This window comes from Vespa velutina, unplaced genomic scaffold, assembly GCF_912470025.1.
Source record: "Vespa velutina unplaced genomic scaffold, iVesVel2.1, whole genome shotgun sequence".
NCBI classification, from domain to species: domain Eukaryota; kingdom Metazoa; phylum Arthropoda; class Insecta; order Hymenoptera; family Vespidae; genus Vespa; species Vespa velutina.
Genome location: NW_025920071.1, coordinates 404,338 through 425,111, shown reverse-complemented (window position 1 = coordinate 425,111; position 20,774 = coordinate 404,338). Strand labels below are relative to the sequence as shown.

The window sequence follows — 20,774 nt, the reverse complement described above, 5'->3', positions numbered from 1 at the left end:
CCCAAAGGCGACAAGTGGATGCACGTGCGGCGTAGGGCAGCGTAGGAGCGCAGCAACACGTTGGCCGAGTGCGCGCTTGTCGTCCAAGGCCACTCACCGCGCGACTCCCCGCTGCACTCCTAGCCCCGCACAACCCGGACTGCATCAGGTTGTAACCAGTCTTCAAGAGGCTATAATCGTACTAGAAAGATGTGATAAGTATTTGCCCAGATCATCTTAAGGCCGTGCAAATAAATGGCGCGGATATCAAGCTAGTCGCGAACCCCGGATTAAACGCGAAAAGCCCTTCCAGTTCGGGCAACGTAGAGGAAGTACAGGATCCCAAGTGCGCATCGATTGCCACGCGACCGCGAACCCGCGCATACGTCCGAATGCTCGCCGCGCTACACCCGTCGGAAGCGGATCAAACGCCCCCAGCCCTCAGAAATTACCATAACCCCTGAAGAAAAACAAACATAAAGAGTAGCAGAAATAACCCCAAACAACAGACCATTGAGCAAGACGTTGAGCAAGCCGGTACGGATTCACCCACCGAATCGTTAGGTGAATCGTCACATGAATCGTCAGGTGTGATCGTAGAAGCGGACCAGCCCCCCTCGGCAACTCCCGAGGAGAACGACCCATGCGAAACCCCCGATACTTCAGGCGCGAGAACAGCGCATCCCGAACCAAAGGCCCCGCGAGTTACCTTCGCCGAACCATGCGCAACAATCCTAACACATGATTCAATCTCGGAAACAGCCCCATCCGCCCCAGCAAATCGCGAGCCCCAAAAAATTCACCTGTTACAACTAAACATGGGCCGCTCTAGGACAGTAACAGGTGAAGTTCGCGAGCTTATTAGCAAGAAGCGCTTGGACGTTCTGCTCCTGCAGGAACCGTACGCACAACGACAAGGGACAGGATATGAAATAATAGGCTTAGGTAGTACAACTAAAATAGCGGCCACCTACGAGGAAAGACCCTGGTCAGCGGTGGTGGCGACCAACCCGAACATCGCGTTGCTCTTCATCTCGCAGCTCAGCACTCCGCACTGCGTATGTGCAGAAGTGCAAGCACCCGGCTCCTCTTTCTACGTTGTATCGCACTATTTCAAATACAGCGATGAAATAGAGGAACACCTTAGGCACCTGGAAACGGTACTTCGTGCACTAAGGGGGGAGAGAGTTATTGTATCGCTGGAAGCAAACGCGCGATCACCTCTCGGGGGACCTCAGGTCACAGATGAGAGAGGTTCGAAGTTAGAATCCCTTATTTGGGCATCCGGGTTTAGAGTCATTAACGAGGCGAAGCAGGCACCCACATTCTGGACGACGAGAGGCTCCTCCTATATCGATGTCACCCTCTCGTCACAATCCATGAGCCGACTTATAGGCCAATGGAAAGTCAGGGCAGGTTGGACGTCCAGTGAACATAATCCGATTGACATCGCGATACATCCCCCGAAGGCTAAGTCGAGTGGTGGGGGTTGCGCTCGGGGCGCGGGGAACAGGAGGTTCAACACAAGAAGAGCCGACTTGGACTTGTTCGCCGAGAGTTTAATCTCCCTCTCCGCGGCAAGGCTGGAAGGAAGCAGCTTAGGTTCGGCTTCAAAAGTAGAGACAAGAGCCAATGTGCTCACAAATGTTCTACAAATCGCGTGCTCCGAATCCATGCCTCGGAGAAGGGCTCATCGAAAGTCCAACCCGTGATGGACGTCAGCGCTTACCATACAAAAGAAAGCAGTATTTAAACTAAGACGCGCGTTCCAGCGAGAGAAAGATTATAATGCAAGCCTCGGGATAGTGCGTAAATATCGTTCATCGTTGCGGGACTATAAGCTGTACGACAGCCAAAATAGACAGCTGGAGAAAATTCGTCACAGAGCAGTGAAACTTGAAAACGTGCGGGTATACTTATAAACGACAGGCGGGTAAACTTCGCATCAAGAACTCTCTCGATTACTCAATCAACACTCTCAAAAGAGAAGGCGGGAAAACGATGTATGTATGCGACACGGCAAAAACCCTTCCTTGACACGCATGTCCCGGACGACTGCGTGTCCGAAGACACGATGGAACAGCGGGTGGTGCCGAATACGTCCAGGAAAGCTCCCGAAACCGCGGATGCCCCTCTCTTCACGAAGGAAGAGGTCGCGCGTGTCATAGGCTCCCTTAAGAACAGAATGGTCCTGGGGCCGGACCTCATCGAGGTGTGCGTGCTCAGGAGAGCGTTCGCCACCCTTCCCATTTCGTGTACCGGGCTCAGGGAGCCTTTTGAAGGTTTTTCCTCCTGATGAAACAAAAAAAAAAACCTCTTTAACCCCTTGGAGGGTGCCTCCAATGGGGCACATTCCCCTCCATCTGCAAGGAGGGTTCCCTAAGAGCTCTCCTAAAAGGTGTTGACAAGGACGCGAAGACCCTAAGTCTGATCGGCCCATATGCCTCCTCTCAGTCGTAGGAAAGGTTCTAGAATGGCTGCTAAAGCTACGCCTTAAGGAATCATCCCTCGTGCCGGGAAAACTTTCAGACAAGCAATATGGCTTTGTCCCAGGACGCTCCACAGAGGACGCGATAGTCGAGATGCGCCGTATAGTTTCAGAATCCCAACAAAGATACGTCGTAGCGCTGCTGTTTGATATCTCAGGAGCCTGCGACAGTGTCTGGTGGCCATTGGTCCTCAAGGCACTCCATGATAGGGACTGCCCAAGAAATATTTTCAGCGTCATCACGAATTACTTCGCGGACCGCAAGGTCAAAATTGCGCTAGGGGAACATGAGGTCTCCAAGCAGGCCTCGAGGGGATGCCCGCAAGGATCGGTCCTTGGTCCCTCCTGCTGGAACCTTATGTTTGACGAGCTCCTACGGAAATTGGAGGAATCCTCGAAAGTTAACGCGATCGCGTACGCGGACGACCCACTCGTTATAGTAGACAGTGACTCCAGGAAAGAAATAGAGGAGAAAGGGAATCGCGGGGTGACCACCATCACCGGAGTGTGCTCAACGGCAAAACTCACTATTTCGGATCGGAAAACGGAGGCTATCGTCCTGAAAACTGGGTTAAGAGGAAACCCATCGGCAGGAGAGGAGGGCAACGTCCAAACAGGAAGCGGAAAGCGGCGAAAAAGACAGACTTAACGAGCAAGCCGCCCACCATTACGATAGGGAACAATAGTGTTAGGTTTAAGAACTCCGTTAGATACCCCGGGGTACACTTTGATAAAGGGCTGGGGGTCACGACACACTGCTGTTACCTCAATGACAAAGTTGGGCCATTATTCGAGAAGTTAGGTAGACTAACAGCTAGGGAATGGGGGCTCCGCCATTGTGCCCTTCGAGCGATTTATCGAGGCGTATTCACGCCTACAATCACGTATGCGTCAGCAAGATGGTCGGATCTCTGCACTGAAGATCTCAAAAAGTTAAGCGCGATCCAGCGGTCGGCCCTTATCTCGGTCACATCAGCGTATTGCACGGCTGCGACAGAGTCCCTATGCGTTGTCGCGGCGGAGCCTCCGATTGATCTCCAACTGCTGAAGCGTAGGAGATTACACGGAATTAGGAAGAACAGGCCCACAGAACTAGCGAAGCGGGAACTGGAAGGCACAAATAGAAAGCGAGTGTTAGCGAAACAGGTAGTAGACCAAGAAATTTTTATGGATTGGCAGTCTAGATGGGGGAACTCCACAAAGGGAAGGACTACGTATGACTACTTCGCGGACATCAAGAAAAGGATGGATGCCCGTTTCGTTTCTCCTAATTACTACACATCTCAGTTTTATACGGGGCATGGAGCGTTCAAGGCCAAACTAGCGTCGCTCAACATCATCTTGGAAGGAACATGCGAGCGTGGCGAAGAGGACGGTTTCGCACCACGTCGTCGATTGTCCGGTTTTTGATCCCCAGAGGGTAGATCTGGAAGAAATTCTCCGTGGATAGAGCTGGCCGGAAGCAGCGGGACATCTTGTCTCTTCGGCTGAGGCCTACTACCTCTTCGCGGAGTTTTGTAAGGAAACTCTCCTTATCAAGGGTTATTAGTTTTCGAATCCTGGTCAGCCGGGGTTGTCGGAGCCCCGGTGACGGGGGCGGGCGCCCGTAATCATCGCAGGCTAACCTACTTCCGAGCAGGACAGGGTCAGAGAGGCTTGCGTACATCTCCCTTTTTTTTCTCTTCCTCACGCAACAAACTCTCTCTCCGCAACCTGCTATCCTCCCCAATCCCATCCCATCCTACGGAACGAGTGCCAAGGTTCGTGGTACTGTGAGTGACCTCCGCGTGATTCCCCGTGGGCGCGGCTGGCATCAACGTGGTGACTCGTTGTTACGAGGATGCTGGTCGTGGCTAAACTGCTCACCCTGCCCGCCGGCAGGAGTTTTGAATTTTTCCGAACCTGGTTTCTTCGTAGTGGTGGCTGCTGAATGTAGATGGTTCCATAGTGTATGTCCTAATGGGCGAGGTAGCATAGATGCAGGCATCTCTCGGATGCCCATCTTTACAATATACTGTAACTACGGAGAAAAGTTGCCTAATTTTGACATGATGGCCTGCCAATAGGGGATCATCTCTTTCTTTCGGGATGTACTAGTGTTGGTAGCGCTCTTTAAGATATTACACAGATATTTGCATGGATTCTTCCTCCATGCATTCTGTGTTATCGCGTACTCTGCCCTACCAGCTTGCTTTTTGTCAGTCCGTTCTGATCTTCTCGAGCCGGCCGCCGGCCTTCCTTGCATGTTTTCGGAGGAAGTACCTCCAAAAGATAAGATTTCAGTTCAGCCGCTAGCTCGTCCTGTGACCACGATGACATGTTCGTATAAATCGTCCCCAGCCTACCAGCCCGAAATTCGGGGCCAATAAGCGGGTTTGATTTGTCAATCTTCTTAGAAATAGTCCTTTTAAGTGCAATTATTGGATCAACTGAATCATTGATTTTGAAAGTCGAAATGTGTTTGCGTTCAAATCGAGCGTAAGTGTGTGACTTACTTTGAAAAAAAAAACAATAAACCATTGACGTGTCGGCACCATCGGGCACGCTACACGAATTTGCTCGTCTGGCGCCCGGTCGAAAAGAACACTGTCGGTCACGAGCTTTGCGTTGGAACATATTACGATTTGCCAGGCAAATGTTGCACCAGGCATATGACGAAACTCTAATATTTTGGAAATTTTGCAAAATTTTGAAAAATTTTTCCTTAACCACGGGCAACAAGTTCTATAGAGCCATGCCTAAAGTGTTTCCCGCGTTTTTAAGAATTGAGGTTTGGTCGCAGGTGCGCCAACTGTCAATAAATAAATTTCATGCAGTCATACCATTACAAACTTCTTGTCCAACTCCAACAGCCAATCAGCGTACACCGTGTATGTGGTTGCACTTCCATTGCAGTGCTGAAAATTACAGTTGAGTCCACCATCGTTCATAGAGTATATAAAAAGCGAATATAACTTCCTCGAAAGTACGTTTTCACCATGTACTAAATAAATAATCAATCCCCGATATTGATTATTATCACAATTTGTTCAACGCACATTAATTATCGAAAGAAATATAAATGTTTCACTGACAAAGTAATGTAGACCGGGGAAAATTTCCACAAAACGCAGAGCACACTGCGACGCGTCCTTCCCGTATCGCGGCCATGAACTAATCCACGGTCATGGACAATACCATAGAGAGGGACGACAACACTATTAGACACAAATTCTCTCTAGGGCTCCACGGGCAACCCCTTTCCTCTATGTCTCTCTCGTTCGATGCCATGTTCCTCCTTTCTACCGGAGTCTATGAGCCGACACGCGTATCCGTCTCTCTCCGCTGCATTCGCCAGATTATCGGACACCTCAGAGAATCCCACTCGCTAACGTTTGAAGAGCCCATATTCGGGGATAGCGACGACCAGGGACTATTGGTTCTCCGATCTCCACAATTGCGAACGCCTTAACGCGCGAGTCGACTCGCAGCACCGATCGGGCGCTAACGAGCACGATAGTCGTGCAATGCTGTTGGAGGTACGAGTCAGGGGAATACGTTCCGCGGTCATGTATCCATTTAACGAACCAGTTTAATGAACGCCTCGACCATAAGTATGTGCGTCGCTGGACGATGCTCCGGCTCAGTGAAGCACCGTCACCCCTTATCGTACAATATTTTTCGAAGAACTATGACGCGAGACAGGTACATGATATTATTGCTAATGTTGAATTTTAATGATAATAATGTACAAAATGATGATCCATTGATAAAAATACGACCTATAATTGATAATCTAAAGAATTCTTTCTCACAGTCATTTTATCCGTACAGAGATTTGTGGATTTCGTATCGTATCGACGAAGGAACGTTAAATAAAGCCTATCCATTGATTTGTTTCGAAAAATCTACAAAACCACATTTTTTATCTATTTGTTGATTAAGACGAACAGCGAGAACTTTGTTATACACCATGATATCGTTCTTTGTCACGTCGGCACCTGATAACGAGAATGAGCTTATATCCAGGCTAAAGACAATTTGAATCAGGAATAAAATGCCGATAGCTTTACTATTTTCAATATTACTTCCACGACTATTGTCGTAATAGTTACGATTATTGTCGATAACTACTTAGTATGTAATCTCTTAATTGATAAAAATTTATTATCAATAAATTTATGATTGGTATCCACGTGATATTACCATCAATAAATCTATTTCATAAGGTTGCTATTGATCATATTGTCTTTTGAAACTCTAATACACATTGATAGTCATAGGAGTTAATGAATAATAATAATTGAATTTAATAATATAAAATTAATTATTATGATTAGAATAAAATATAAAGGAAATTATATTATTTCATAATATTATGTTGAACAATTTCTAAAGAAATATGTTATTTAATGTTAAATAATCATTATTATTATTCGTCTATAAAAGGAATTATATTGAATAATTTTTGAAAAATTACTTTATTATTGTTCATTGGTATATAATGGCATAAATATTTAAATTATCCTTTATTCTATGAAAGGGAATGATTTTGTAGTTATATTATCAAGAGAAATGTTTTTGATTTTTATAATATATAAGGAAATGTTTCTATAATAGTAGTATAGAAACGTTTTTATAATGGTATTATGTCAGGAAATGTTTTTATAATTGTTGTATAAAAATGTCATGTGACAAATGCTGCAGAAATACACATGATTCACAATAGCGTAACTCAACTCCTACCCATAGAATATATCATCCGGCTCCCCTTTGACTACCTCACACTCATCCTACTGTAGCACCTTCCCGTTCTCCTAACTATCCAAAGGAATAACGATATTGCAAAAATTATGGACACGATCGACGAATGTCGCAAGAAGATGTGACAAGAACGCTAGTTAGAAAACGCAAATCACTCTTCGTCGAAAGACGCGACCTCAGTGGTAAACGCGCAAACGCGTCAAATAATGACAGTAAGAACAGACGAACCAAATAGGTTTGCACAGTCCGATTAAAAAACGATTCGAGTTCACCTTGTGTCGTCATCACTTCAAAAGACCTGAAAAGAGAAACAGAATTCTTAGTCGACACAGGATCAGAGTCTAATTTACTAAAAATCGGTAAGACTGACGATCTTTTAATGTGTAACGAATCAAACAAAATAAATTTAAATGGAATAACAAAAGTAACAGTAACTACGTACGGTTCTTGCACCATTGACATTTACGGATACCCCGTAGTATTCCATATTGTTCCCGACTCCTTTCACATTTCGCATGGCGGCATAATCAGATCCGATTTCTTTAAAGATGCTGCAAAAATTAACTTTATTAATGAACACGTAAAATGGCACGGAATGAATATGCCCTTCGTCAAACAGAAGGAGGTAATCATTCCGGGGCGAACTAGTAACGTAATTGTTAATTAAGTGTGTTAATTAAGGTGAACAATGAGAACGTTGTTACACATCACGATATCGTTCTTTCATTTGACATTACCGATTGAGAGGGCAAAAATATCGTTTTCGCCAATGAATTTTTAATAACAATTGTTTTTTTTAATTTAATAAATAATAAATTTTGTAAATTTAATAAATAATAAACAATAAACGCGGTTCGTATCGACGAAGGAACGTTAAATAAAGCCCTTCCAACAATTAATTACGAAATATTTACAGAACTGACTTTTTTATCCATTGTTAATTAAGAATGGTAAAAACGACAATGTTATAACAAAGGATTACTTAATTAGATACGTATTAACTTTTTGATTTATTAAAAAAATTGATTTCCAGAGCAAATGGTTTATGCTGAATAATATATTTTAAAAATTTGCAATATTATTTATAATTTGCAGTTTTTAATATTATGTAAATAAAAACTTATGTAAATAAAAACGTGATGAATCGTGAACAAATGTTTAGAAGGGTATAGGAGTTCAATTGACAATATTTTTTAAATTGATCGATTCGTTTAGTAGTTTTTCCCATAAGACGCAGTATATGTCGATCAGCGTCATCGACCTCTCGTTCGCAAAATCGATAAATATAAGGGAACATATATATCGGCGTGCACGAATCGTTCGAAAATGGCGATTTGTACTAAATGCTCGATTCGCCCAAAGTGCATGATTTTTTCGAAAAGCATGATTCGCCCATAATGCAGGTTTCGACCAAAATGCCCTGTTCGACTAAAACGCACGATTCGTTCAAATATTCGATTCGCCAGAAGGCAGATCAAAGGGGCAGGAAATCGTGCTCCTGTAATGTGCGCTGCAGAAACCAGACAAAGCGCCATTAAAGCCACAATAGAGGCTCTTTGCGCTGTGAGTGATGGTGCTACCAGGGTTATATCATCTTATAATATTGGGTAACATCACCCTAAGACGCTTAAAGAAGATCGACAACATTGTAAGGGCATCAGTTATGAAATGGCTCGATCTACCTCAGACCACAGTTTCCTCTTGCTTCTATGTCAACGTTAAAGGAGGACTATCGTAACGTAAAGTGGAGGACTATCAGTTCCTTTTATGCGATGGCTAATGCCATTGCACAGATGGCTTCGCCTGAAAGCCGGAAGGACTGGTAGTCATAATAACTTATATCTTAAGCAGGAGATTGGTCGTGCTGAAAGAAACACACGGGAAGGACGCCTTATAATTGACACGCGTGAAAAGCTGGAGGAGAGATGGCTGAAAGCTCCTGCTCGCTCTCCCGGTGGGAGAAGCGATTAATATGGCATGTCATCCGAAAAAGGGACTCATTTCAACAAACCCGACGCACCCATCGAGAGAATGGAATTGCGTAGTTCTAGACTCACTGAGCAGAAAATGGTGGACGTTCATAGGAAATTGCTTCGTTTGGAATCTCAAATACCCGCACGCGAGCAGGCCATTCGCGACCACGAAGAAGTGCTCAGGCGTGGGACCGAACGCGCGTCTACCGCGAAATTAGAAATGAATCCTATCGCGTTTATGATGCAGGGAATACTCGCCATAAAGAGCGAGAGCCGCTCGGTATTAGAGCCTAATATATTAAAAATCGGTATTTCTGACGATTATTTAATGTATAGTTAATCAAACAAAATCAAATTAAACGGAATTACAAAAGAAACAGTATCTACGTACGGTGTTTGAATTGTTGACATTTACGGATACCCCGTAGAATTCTACGTTGTACCCGACTCCTTCCCTATCCCACATGGCGGAATGAACGGATCCGACTTCCTTAAAGACGCTGCAAAGAACAATTATATTAAAGAACACGTAGAATGGCAAGGAATGGCTATACCCTTCGTCAAGCCGAAGGAAATAACCATTACGGCACGGACTAGTAACATAATCAAAGTAGGCACTTTGGACAAAGAAAAATAAAATAGTGTATGTACACTCACTACAATTAGAAGAAGGAATTTATGTAGGCGAAGCCTTAGTAAGTAGTATTAATGGAAAAACATTTATAAGGATTTTAATCATAAAGAGGAAGAGGTTAACCTCATTATCCCGACGAAAGAACTACAGAAAACGGTCAACACGTGTATCTTATCAACTCCAGAGCCTAGAAGCACGAATGAGCCATATCAAAGCCTAGCTAACAGGCCCAACGGAGATAAAGGAAATTTAAAAGTTTCTTATCTCTCCTTCGAAAGTATTTTTTCGGACGAGGCTAGTAAATCCGGCAAACAGACTTTGTCTCCCCTAGGGCGAGATAACGACGCTCAGAAACTAGAACGCCTCATACACAAGACCGAGATAACGGAGGTTGCGGAATCGATCAAGGCCGCACGAGTCCTTCCCACATCCTCCCTTCTCTCACTCTCCCATGTAGACCAGAATATAAATTTGGAATCTAAACGCAGAAGAAGCGAGAACGGCAGAATATATGATAAAAGAATCACTAGAATTATTTCATTTACCGAGATATAAACTTACGTTTACCAACACTATAACACACAAAATAAAAACAGCAGATTCGACGCCTGTTTCCGTAAGCCAAAATCGCTTCCCTCCTATACATAAGGAGGAAATAAATATACAAATAAGTGAGCTCTTAGGAAATGAGGTCATTTAACATCGCCCTATAATTCTCAGGATCGTTCCGGAAAAAGCAGGGGCCGACGGGAACAATAGATGGAAATTGATAATAGACTATAGAATGTTAAATGAAAAAAAAAGTAAAGGTCAGCTACCCTCTACCTAACATTACTGAGATATTAAATCAGATAGGAAGTGTCAAATACTTCAGCTCGTTTGATTTAGTTTCCGGATTTCATCAGATAGCGATGACAAAGAAGATGCACCTAAAACAGCATTTTCTACATCACACGATTACTATGAATTTACGCGGATGCCCTTCGAGTTAAAGAACGCCCCTTCTACATTGAAAAGATTAATGGATTCGATCCTCACGAGACTGCAAAGAAACGAGCTTCTCGTATATCTAGACGATATTGTATGTTACTCCAACTTTTTTCAGAACACGTTATTAACCGTTTGCGTGTCACGAGCCATTTTCGCGCTCTTCAGATTTTGTGCCGAGAAAAGTTAGGACATTTGACCAATACAGACAACTGATGGCCCATTCGAAATTTGTCGAAATGTGCTCAGCCTTTCAGACGCATATACGTCGCATCGCTATCAGAAATCCAATTTGTATTTTGTTGTTACTTATTTTAAATTAATAGAATACATATATATTATATATATATTTTTTCATTCATACCTGAATTTGGTATAAAAGAAACAAACACGAAATGCGCGGCTCCGTTGTTTATCGTATTGAACATGACAAGCGCTATCGCGCTCTTCGGTTTTTTTCGATATGTAATCGAAGAATCGCGATAGCGCTCCTTGGCGTTTTTCAATCATGTTTTGTCAAAACCCTCTGGTACGCAAACGGTTAACCAAGCAAAGCAGAATTACTCGACAATAGAAAAGGAGCTATTAACTATTATATACTTGGTAAACTACTTCAGACCTTACCTTTATGGTCCTTGTTTTCCTAAGAAACGGACCACCTGAAGTCAACCACTATTATGGCTGAATTCAGAAAAAATCCTACATGGAGATTAATACGCTGGCGATTAAAGTTAGACGAGTACGTGTATAATATTGTATATATGGCCGGAAAAAGGAACGTAAACGCAGACACCTTATCTTAAAACCCCGTGGACCTCCATAAACCAATACTTCCCATAATAGTGGCAAGCTCCAGCGAGGAAGAACTGTGTATACGTCCAAAAGTAAACACGCGTATACACAAGAGATTAATGAATCTCAAGATAAGAAAGGGGACACATTACAGATGAAACTATTCAAACCAAACTCGATGTATTCGACGAGACAGAAGAAACGAGAGACGAAACCTCAACCAACGAAATGTACGCTCACATCTACGGCAGTAGAGTAGAGATTAGGGACAGAATAATAATGCATAATGGAAATATCACCTTCTTCACTACGACAAACGGAACACCGGTAGACATATGTGAGAAAGAAATTGCAGATAATTATAAGCTACTGATGCAACTCTCAGAAGAGCAAAAGTTATAAAACTGGGTGAAAGATATTTAATCGCATTACCCGTCAAGGAGAGAATTTCACTATCTATTTTAATTAGAAACTTTAGACGGAGTTCTTCAATCTCCTCTTGACGCGGTCATCGAGTTACAACTGAGGACAATAGCGATTTCTAAAGAACCAGAGAGATATACCCTGGGCCAACGTAAGACATAAAATTCGTTTGATCTTCTCAGAAAGCGAAATCATCATATTAAAACACGAAATAATAATACCTAAGGAAACCGAACGAACCGGAATTATACAAGACAATCATTCAACACTAGTAGGTGGACACAAAGGTGTATCAAAGACCTACTCGAGAATCAGACAAAATTACTATTGATTAAATCTGAAAAAATATATACAAAAGTAAATACAACCATGCAGAAGCTATCAGATGAAGAAACTTGTCAGACTAAAAACTCATCAAAGAATGATTATCACCGACAATCCGGGAAGGCGTTCGATAAAATATTCATAGATATCATAGGTCCACTATCGAACACGAAATCCGGGAATAGCTACATTTTAACGATACAAGATCTTCTTACCAAATACTTTATCGCAATTCTTCTTCGACAAGCTTCTTTAGAAGAACTCGCAGACGCATTTATAAAAAAAAACATGATATGCCGATTTGGCGCACCAAAAGGCATCTTGACCGATCAGGGTACTAACTTGCTGTCAGAATTAATGAAAGCCGTATCTAGAAAATTTCAAATCCATCAATATCAGACGAGCGCGTATCATCCACAAACAAACGGTTCAATTGAACGATCACATCATGTACTTGTAGAATTTTTGAAACAATTCATTACCGAAAATAGTAAATGGGATGACTGGATTAATGTAGCGATGTTTTCATACGTACACGAAGGAACATTATATACACCTCACGAATTAGTATAGTATTCGTTAGGTGTTCGGGCTATTTGAGCTATAAAACGAAACATACGCACAGTACTTAGAAACGTTAAACAAACAAATTCATAAATTTCATGAAGTCGCGAAGCGAGACCTAATTAACGCTAAGAATAAGTCGAAAAGGTATTATTACAAAAAACAAAGAGTTGTAAATTTTAAGGTAGGAAACAGAGTGCACCTTCTAAAAGGGTCACACAAAGGTAAATTTTGAAAAATATGTCGGACTATTCGAAATAATAGAAATAATGAGCAAACACAAGATAAAAATACTTACCGATAGTGGCGATCGCGTGGTATATGCTAATAGACTTAAAATCGACAAGTCCAAATAACAGTCGACATCATGGAAACCTGTAATACCGACAAACGGGTTTTCTCAGGGCAGTATGGCACAACCATCGCTATCTCTTGCATGCTGACCTTTGGTTAGGCAATCCCCCATCATTAACAATAAGATAGAAAATAAGAATGGGTGAATAAACTAACGGCATCAGTTGCTTTTTCGATACTCTACGAGATAGAATAGATCAAAAGTCGACGCATAATGTTCGCGATGAAAATTTCTATTTTCATACTTACCCTAGTATGAGTAACATTAGCATTGGTAGAATACGATTACGCTACGCATTCCTTGAACACCACATCGTACTGTCTCTTGGATATTGATGACTGCGAAATCACAAATCTACAACCGATCAACAATACGGTATAAGATCAGTTACTACAGATTGCTGACTACCACTCCGTGAGAGTTTTACAATGTCGTGTGGAGATAGACCGCACAATATTCCACTGTGACATGCACTCACATGCGTCCATCGTTCACAATGGACGTCGAAAATTCCTGTTCACGTTGACTCATCAGTTGTGTCAACAGCTACACTCTACAGGCACTCTCTCTGTAGGACTAAATGTATTCATATCAGGCATAAAGAAGAACAACACTGACACGAGGAGCCTTACTCTAAGTGGATCCGCTACGACAGATGGCACTTGTAAGGGTTCCCAGTATAGTGACTTTTCCGGAACGTGGGACAACGTAGTAGTACAAGCCACCGTTAGGATCATGCTACGAGACTACTACGTCACCGTAAAAACGAAAGCCAGTTCTTTACGGAGGGCCGGCAATGAAGCTGACACACACGGAATCATGGCAAGGACCCGTATTATACACGGTAACAACGAAGGACGTCACATTTGCTCTAACAAAAACCAGCGAGTTCGTTCTCCATAATAAAAACAGGACATCCTAAGTTATTCATAATCGAAATATCACCTGGGAAAACGTTCAAGGGAAAGACGAAGACTTCCGTTGAGAACCTAGACATTATCGTTTACATAAATTCAAAATTCATCTACGTGAAAAGGCATCTTAAAACCTAATTAAACTCCCTGTACATTGATATCACGCGACAAAAATGTGTGCTGGAACAAGTTCTCAAAAACGCTTTCTTTGGCAACGACAGCACCCGACGAGAAATGGCTTATGCCTTAATGAAACAACCGGGATATATCGAAGTCATCGCATCAGAGATGATATACACCATAAAATGTGTTCCAGTGGAAGTAAAAGTAAGATAAACCGAAGAATGCTACAAGGAACTACCGATCACTTATCGAAATGATTCTTATTTTCTGGCACCAAAGACACGTATCATTTCGAAGGAAGCTTCCCCGAAAGACTGCAACGAGCTGTTACCTAACGTATACAACTTACACGGAAGATGGTACATAGTAACTCGCAAATTAGTCGAATTAATGAATATCTTCGCCGGTAATTCAACCATTAACAAAAACACGATGGAGGTACATCGACCCAGAACACCTAGGAACAAGCTGTATCTACTCAAATGATGACCCAAACCAACTAAAATCGCATAAACTGGAACCAGCCGAGAAGCCTGCTTTCATTGACACACTCGCTAGAGGAATTAGCGGAAGGCACAAACCTTCGGACAAAATTTCTTTGTATAACCTGATGGATGAAGAGTCACTGAAAAAGATCGCTTCAAGTATGGCACAACGATTCTGGAGTGCCTGTATAACATTCGGATCGGCAAGCGCCGGAGTCCTAGCCATCTTCATGGCCATACGATTAATAAAATTTATCAATGATACACTCATCCATGAATGCGCATTACATAACATCTATGGATAGAGTTTACATCTCTTAAGAGCACTATCGAGTTCGATGACACATCTTCTTCTCCAACTCGGCAAAAGAGAAAATAAGGTAGAAATACCCGCAGGTACGGCACTCGGGGCTGCTGCCCTCGACAAAGAAAGAGGAGAGTACACAGCTGATGCAAGACCGAGTACATTTTATAAATTAACACATATTTAAGTAAAGACAGATATTAAAATGCACGTATATTTACGCACATTTTCAATTAAGGGGGAAAGTGTTACATCCCGTACCCTTCTCACACTTAGAATATTAATACCAGCAAGTAACATTTTTCTTAGATCATTCAGTATAGAAAGTAAGTAGGGACACTTTATGTATTACACATTATAATATATTTTTTTCCAACTCTTTTATTAATCCAAGGAAGCGTATAAGAACCTTATCTGCATTAGTAACTAACAAAATTATATAACATTCGAGACAGATGTAAAGGGATTCTCTAGTAATACTAACTAACATTATTATAAAATACACACTAGCAAATAAGTAACGAACATACAATCACTAAATTCGAGGAAAGGCAGAAAGGGACGAAGGAATTTAAGGAATTTGTGATAGCAATGTCAATCTCCGGAAAAGTAGAAAAGGACGAAGGAATTTAAGGAATTTGTGAAAGCGATGTCAAATTCCGGAGAAGCTGAAAGGGATGAAGGAATTTAAAGAATTTGTGAAAGTGAAAACACACATGTTTTTCAGACGGAATTTTCTAAAATTCCATCCCTGCCATGGCTCACGGCGGCGACATCCCCCACTACGCACGACGACATCATTCCCATTACGACGCTACTTCGATCCGCCTACCGCAGCGCAGCCGATATATACGTAGTTGCGCTCCACGACTCTTCGGTTATATTGTTCGGTCGTTCGACTACTACAATTCGGTTATATCGTTCTGTCGTTCAACCAATTCACTTCGGTTATTTTTCATCGTTCGTCAGTTACACTACGTGGCTACTATACGTTACGTCTCCTTCTTATACGAATTTCGTTCTCTAATATTTTAAACGATTGTACAGTGTTACTTGGCAACTATTAATAAATTAGTTTTGTTAAGTTTAAATCAGTGTTTGTTCATATAACCCCGGCTGTGCTTCCCAGGCAGCCTCGCGTAATTCTAACTTAAATTCATTAAATTCTCTCGTGAGCCTCAAGATCTTACTACTACGCAGTCGACAAGTTCGGAGCTAATAAGGCTACCACTATAAACGTGAAACCTTTACCTTGGTTATTATTTACTAGAAGTGCTTACGAATCGCACGAGTTATTGTAACCATCCATTAAATAATAACTAGAGGTGCGTACGAATTGCACGAGTTATTATTCTGCATTACCAAATCATAACTTCCTTTATTTCGAGAATACGACGTGGTGGTAGAAAGTATCATTTTCGACGGATACTAGGGTCGTTTTATGATCCGCTTCGCGATCACTCGGATTTGGGAACCATTCCATCGGAGACGACTAGCACACGTGAGGGAGTTCCGTATCGTTTCGTACCCATCGCGACAAAAGAGAAGACCAGCAACCCGAGTGAATTAGCATTGTCCCATCCCTGGGCGAAAGACACCCGAATAATTATTCATTGTCTATCATCCATCAGCTCTACTGAAGAGGACGTTTCACCGGGAGACGGTTCGTATTAATGTCGGTCCCCTGCCACGAACAGCGCATAGCAGGTTACCGTCAAAATGACATGAATCTCACGAAACTAGAAGTTCTTCAGGTAAGTTCAGAGCTTATATTTTTTTTGAAGCCCGTACTGAGTGGGACGTTACAGTACGAATCCACGTGATCCTTTCCTGTATTTTCAAGATCCGAGGGGAAGATGAAGAAACTGCCCTGTTTTTTGCTCTTCAAACCCTATCTCCCTGCTAGAAGTTTCCAGGGAACTCGATCGCATATGCAGAAGACAAAACTATTCCCGGATCTCCCGAAGATATCTCCAGGTCATTTTGGGGTACCCAACGAATACTCTTACGAGATATGAATTGCATGCGTTTCAGCTGCCGGGTTCTGGAATAGGAACCGGATTCTCTTTCGCGCGACCGGTGTGTGTCGCAACAAACGAACAACATTATGTATGCATCGTCATCGACATAGGATTTCTCCTAAGGCTTAGGTTCGACTGACTCGTTTGCAACGGCTGTTCGCACGAAACGCTTCTCCATGTCAGTCCTCCAGGATCTCACTGGAGTATTTGCTACTACCATCAAGATCTGCAACGACGGCGGCTTCAGGTAAGCTTACAATCAGACCTTTTTGCGCACACCGCCGCGATCTTCGTCAGGGCTTCATAGCGTCGCCCCGTAAGGACGAAGTGCCACACTTGCCGTTGACGGCAGAGTGTAGACGCGATGCTTCAGCGCCATTTTTTTAAGGACTACTTGCCTATGAGTTGTTACACACTCCTTAGCGGTTTCGAGTTCCATGGTCACCATCTTGCTGTTTTTAGCAACTAACGCCTTTTATGATATCCTATAAGCGTCGACTTAAGCGTCTTAACTTTGCGGTCGGTTCATCCCACAGCGCCAGTTCTGCTAACTAAAATTGGCCACTTGGCACTCTGATCCGAAATCCCTTATGTCTTCATAGTTCAAGCAAGCCAGAGGTCTCACCAATTTAAAGTATGAGAAAAGGTTGAGGTCGTTTCGGCCCCAAGGCCTCTTATCATCCGCTTTACTAGATGAGACCCGTTTACATTCGAAGAGAACGTGCGAGTGACAGTCATCTTGAGGGAAACTTCGAATGGAACCAATTACTAGATTGGTTGATTAGTAGTTCTTGGCCTCTATACTCAGTACCGAAGATCGATTTGCTCGTCAGAATCGCTAAGGACCTCCTTCTGCGTTTCTCCTGACTTCGTGCTGCCTAGGCATAGTTCACCTTTCGTGTAGCGTCTCATCTCGCAATGAAAACGAGGCGCCCTGGGAGTTCGGAGCCGCATCATAACGCGGCTTATCCTCGCAAAGATGACCTTCATTTTCATTACGTCTTTAGGCTTTGCAATCCCAATGACTTGCGCACATGTTAGACTCCTTGTTCCGTGTTTCAAGACGGGTCTTGAGATTACCCAAAGCAATAGCATCGCAGACCGGTATTATTGTGTATTGCCCGCCCGAAGACTCTTATTTTCAACAGCTAGTCATGCTCGGGAAGGGCACCATGTCTCTGCACCCGAGACGTAATATTCATATGTTTTTGGTTTACAGTGGTAATGATCCTGATGAACCGATCGAATGATCCTGATCCGATGGCGTCTTGACTGCTCTTCAATTGTCGGTTGCGGTATGCCCGCATCAGGCACGTTGATGTAGACAAGATTTCCGGTCGGCGTCACAGTGTTAGCAATGCACTTCAGGTACTCTACTATAGATCCTGGTATAGTAAAATTATCAGGAATTAGATTTAAGAACGACTCTTCATCGGCATAGCAATCTTCCACGTTAACGGTCCCTACATAGTCAATTAGCGTTGCATTGAAAAAATACGTGTATGAATGTACAAAACAGTACCTCCGTTCTGAGGCAAGGATCCTCAATCTCTAGATCCGCATAAATACGTTCACATAATAATGGGAATGTTGAGTAATCAAGATTGTGACTATAAATATGCTGCGTGGGTGTTGTCCCAGTAAACAGGCTTTCCACGTAGGATGGTACATCAACCATGTTTTCCTTGGTTGTCTTCACAATTACGGGGTTTTGCCTTATCCGTGGTACTCGCACTTCGGTTAGGTCTACGATTTGAGGAGGAATCGCTGGTTAAGGAGTGTTCCCTAATTAAATTGCCTACTCCTAGGCATTAGTTCTCCACGCTGCGGTTTGAATTTTGTGTCGCTGCTCCGCTTCCGTCTCATCGTAACAACTCCTTGCATTTGCAGTCTTCTGCATGTTGTAAACTTACATTCTACGCTGGTTACGGTTCGTGGTTTTTCCATGAACTAGTGTCAATGTTAACTTGTATGCATCTGCTTTAAATGATTGCTCCGAAAAAGAACCAAAAATGATCGAGAATTCTCTAGGTGCACGTAACAACGACTGGTAGATAGAAACAATATATTGTAAAGGACACCCGTAGCGTGCCTGCACATGTGATACTTCGCCTATATCAGACAAACGCTACGCTATATCATACTTCTTGCCCCTTATGCGTTCGATGGTCTGTCGTACCTGATAATGGTGTATTTCTACACCTGGGAGTGAAACCACGCTTTCGGCATAGGTTCTGAAAAAATACCAAGCCCCGGAGGATGAAACAGGAGAACGATATCGTCATGTACCTTAGGATACATGCCCACGAGGAACCGCGTGGAGGTGCGTCTCATTGCTCGGTCTTGCGACGGCCCGGCTATAGGACGACAGCATAATAGAAAAACGCCCGTGGACGGAAATCTAACTCACATACTGATCGAGCTGCGAAGACCTCGAAAATCGACCGTGTGAGCCAAAATTCACAGGAATAATAGCTGTTCGATGCTCCTTTTTAGCACTAGGCGACTATCTACCTAAGTTTGACTGTGCCACAGGAGCCGGCACGACGGTATATAAGTAGATAGGAACAGTATATTGTGAAGGTGGACACACTTGGGGTGCCTGCACCTATGCTACATCGCCTATTACGGTATACGCTAAGAAACCTCCTACGGACAGCAGTCACCACAGCCAAGTGACAGGACTCGGAACAGCCCAAAACTCATGCCGGCGAGACAGGGTGAGCGGCTTAGCCACGACCAACATCATCGCAGCAACTAGTTATCACAGTACCACAATCCTTGACACTTGTTCCATAGGATAGGATGGGAATTGTGGGATAGCGGATTTTTGGTAGAGTGTTGGGTTGTAGTTTAATAAGAAATTAATTTATTTCAGGGGCTACGATTCTGTAATTGTACAAGTCTCTTCATCTTTTATCAATGACTCCACTTGACTTTTTTCTTCCAAAGTATCAACTTTTCTTAACTTTTTTCATTCAAAACCAATGACTTTATCGCGACTTTTCTTTTGCCTACAATATTGATTAAATATCTGATTAATTTTCATTTAATAATTTAATAAAAAAGAAAGTTTCGATGCTTAATTGCCGAAATTCCAAAGGAAGCTGACACGACAAGCGTTAAAGGTAATCAAGAGTCCGTTTTCGTTAACATAACATGTAGCCAACGACCGTATGCTTCAAATTTTTTAATATTGGAAGTTTAAATAGATTTTATTTTGTGTTTATCGAGTTACAAACTTTGTAATGTTTAATCGATGTACTATGGTTTATATTGAATTCGATTAAGCTAATCTTATTTTACCGAACAATTTAATTATTTGGATAAAAAGAAGAAGCTCAATTTAATCACATATATACGTATTAGCCATATTCAAGAAAGAAAAAAGTAATTCGTAAGTCAGTAAAATAGATCGGTTTGTCACAATCTATATATGAAAATATATCTCCGAACAGATTACAAATAAATTATAAAATTATTCATCTCTGTGGAACGAACATATTATATACATTGTAATATGGAAGAAATATCGATGTTTTTCAATTGAAATATTTATACAAACATATTCTATTGATAAATCAAATGTAGATATTGTATACATGGATATATATATTTATGGAAATGTATTAATATACGATAGAATTGAAAAGCTTTGTTCCATC

At 42.4% G+C, this 20,774-nt stretch overlaps 2 long non-coding RNA genes across 3 annotated transcripts in view; one reads left to right on the top strand and one right to left on the bottom strand.

The window, feature by feature from the left end:
• The window catches only part of LOC124957518, a 37,501-nt gene extending 17,084 nt beyond the window's left edge, over positions 1-20,417 (top strand). For both annotated transcript variants that reach the window (XR_007103639.1, XR_007103638.1), the window contains 4 exons: positions 15,816-16,842; positions 16,932-17,167; positions 17,233-17,356; positions 19,341-20,417. This is a non-coding gene — a long non-coding RNA (uncharacterized LOC124957518). The remainder of the gene's footprint in view (positions 1-15,815; positions 16,843-16,931; positions 17,168-17,232; positions 17,357-19,340) is intronic.
• Positions 7,030-9,795, bottom strand: LOC124957525. Its single transcript, XR_007103651.1, has 3 exons — positions 9,575-9,795; positions 7,653-7,761; positions 7,030-7,508 (listed from the first exon to the last, which is right to left on the bottom strand). It is a non-coding gene; the product is annotated as an uncharacterized LOC124957525 (long non-coding RNA).
• Positions 20,418-20,774: the final 357 nt, after the last annotated feature.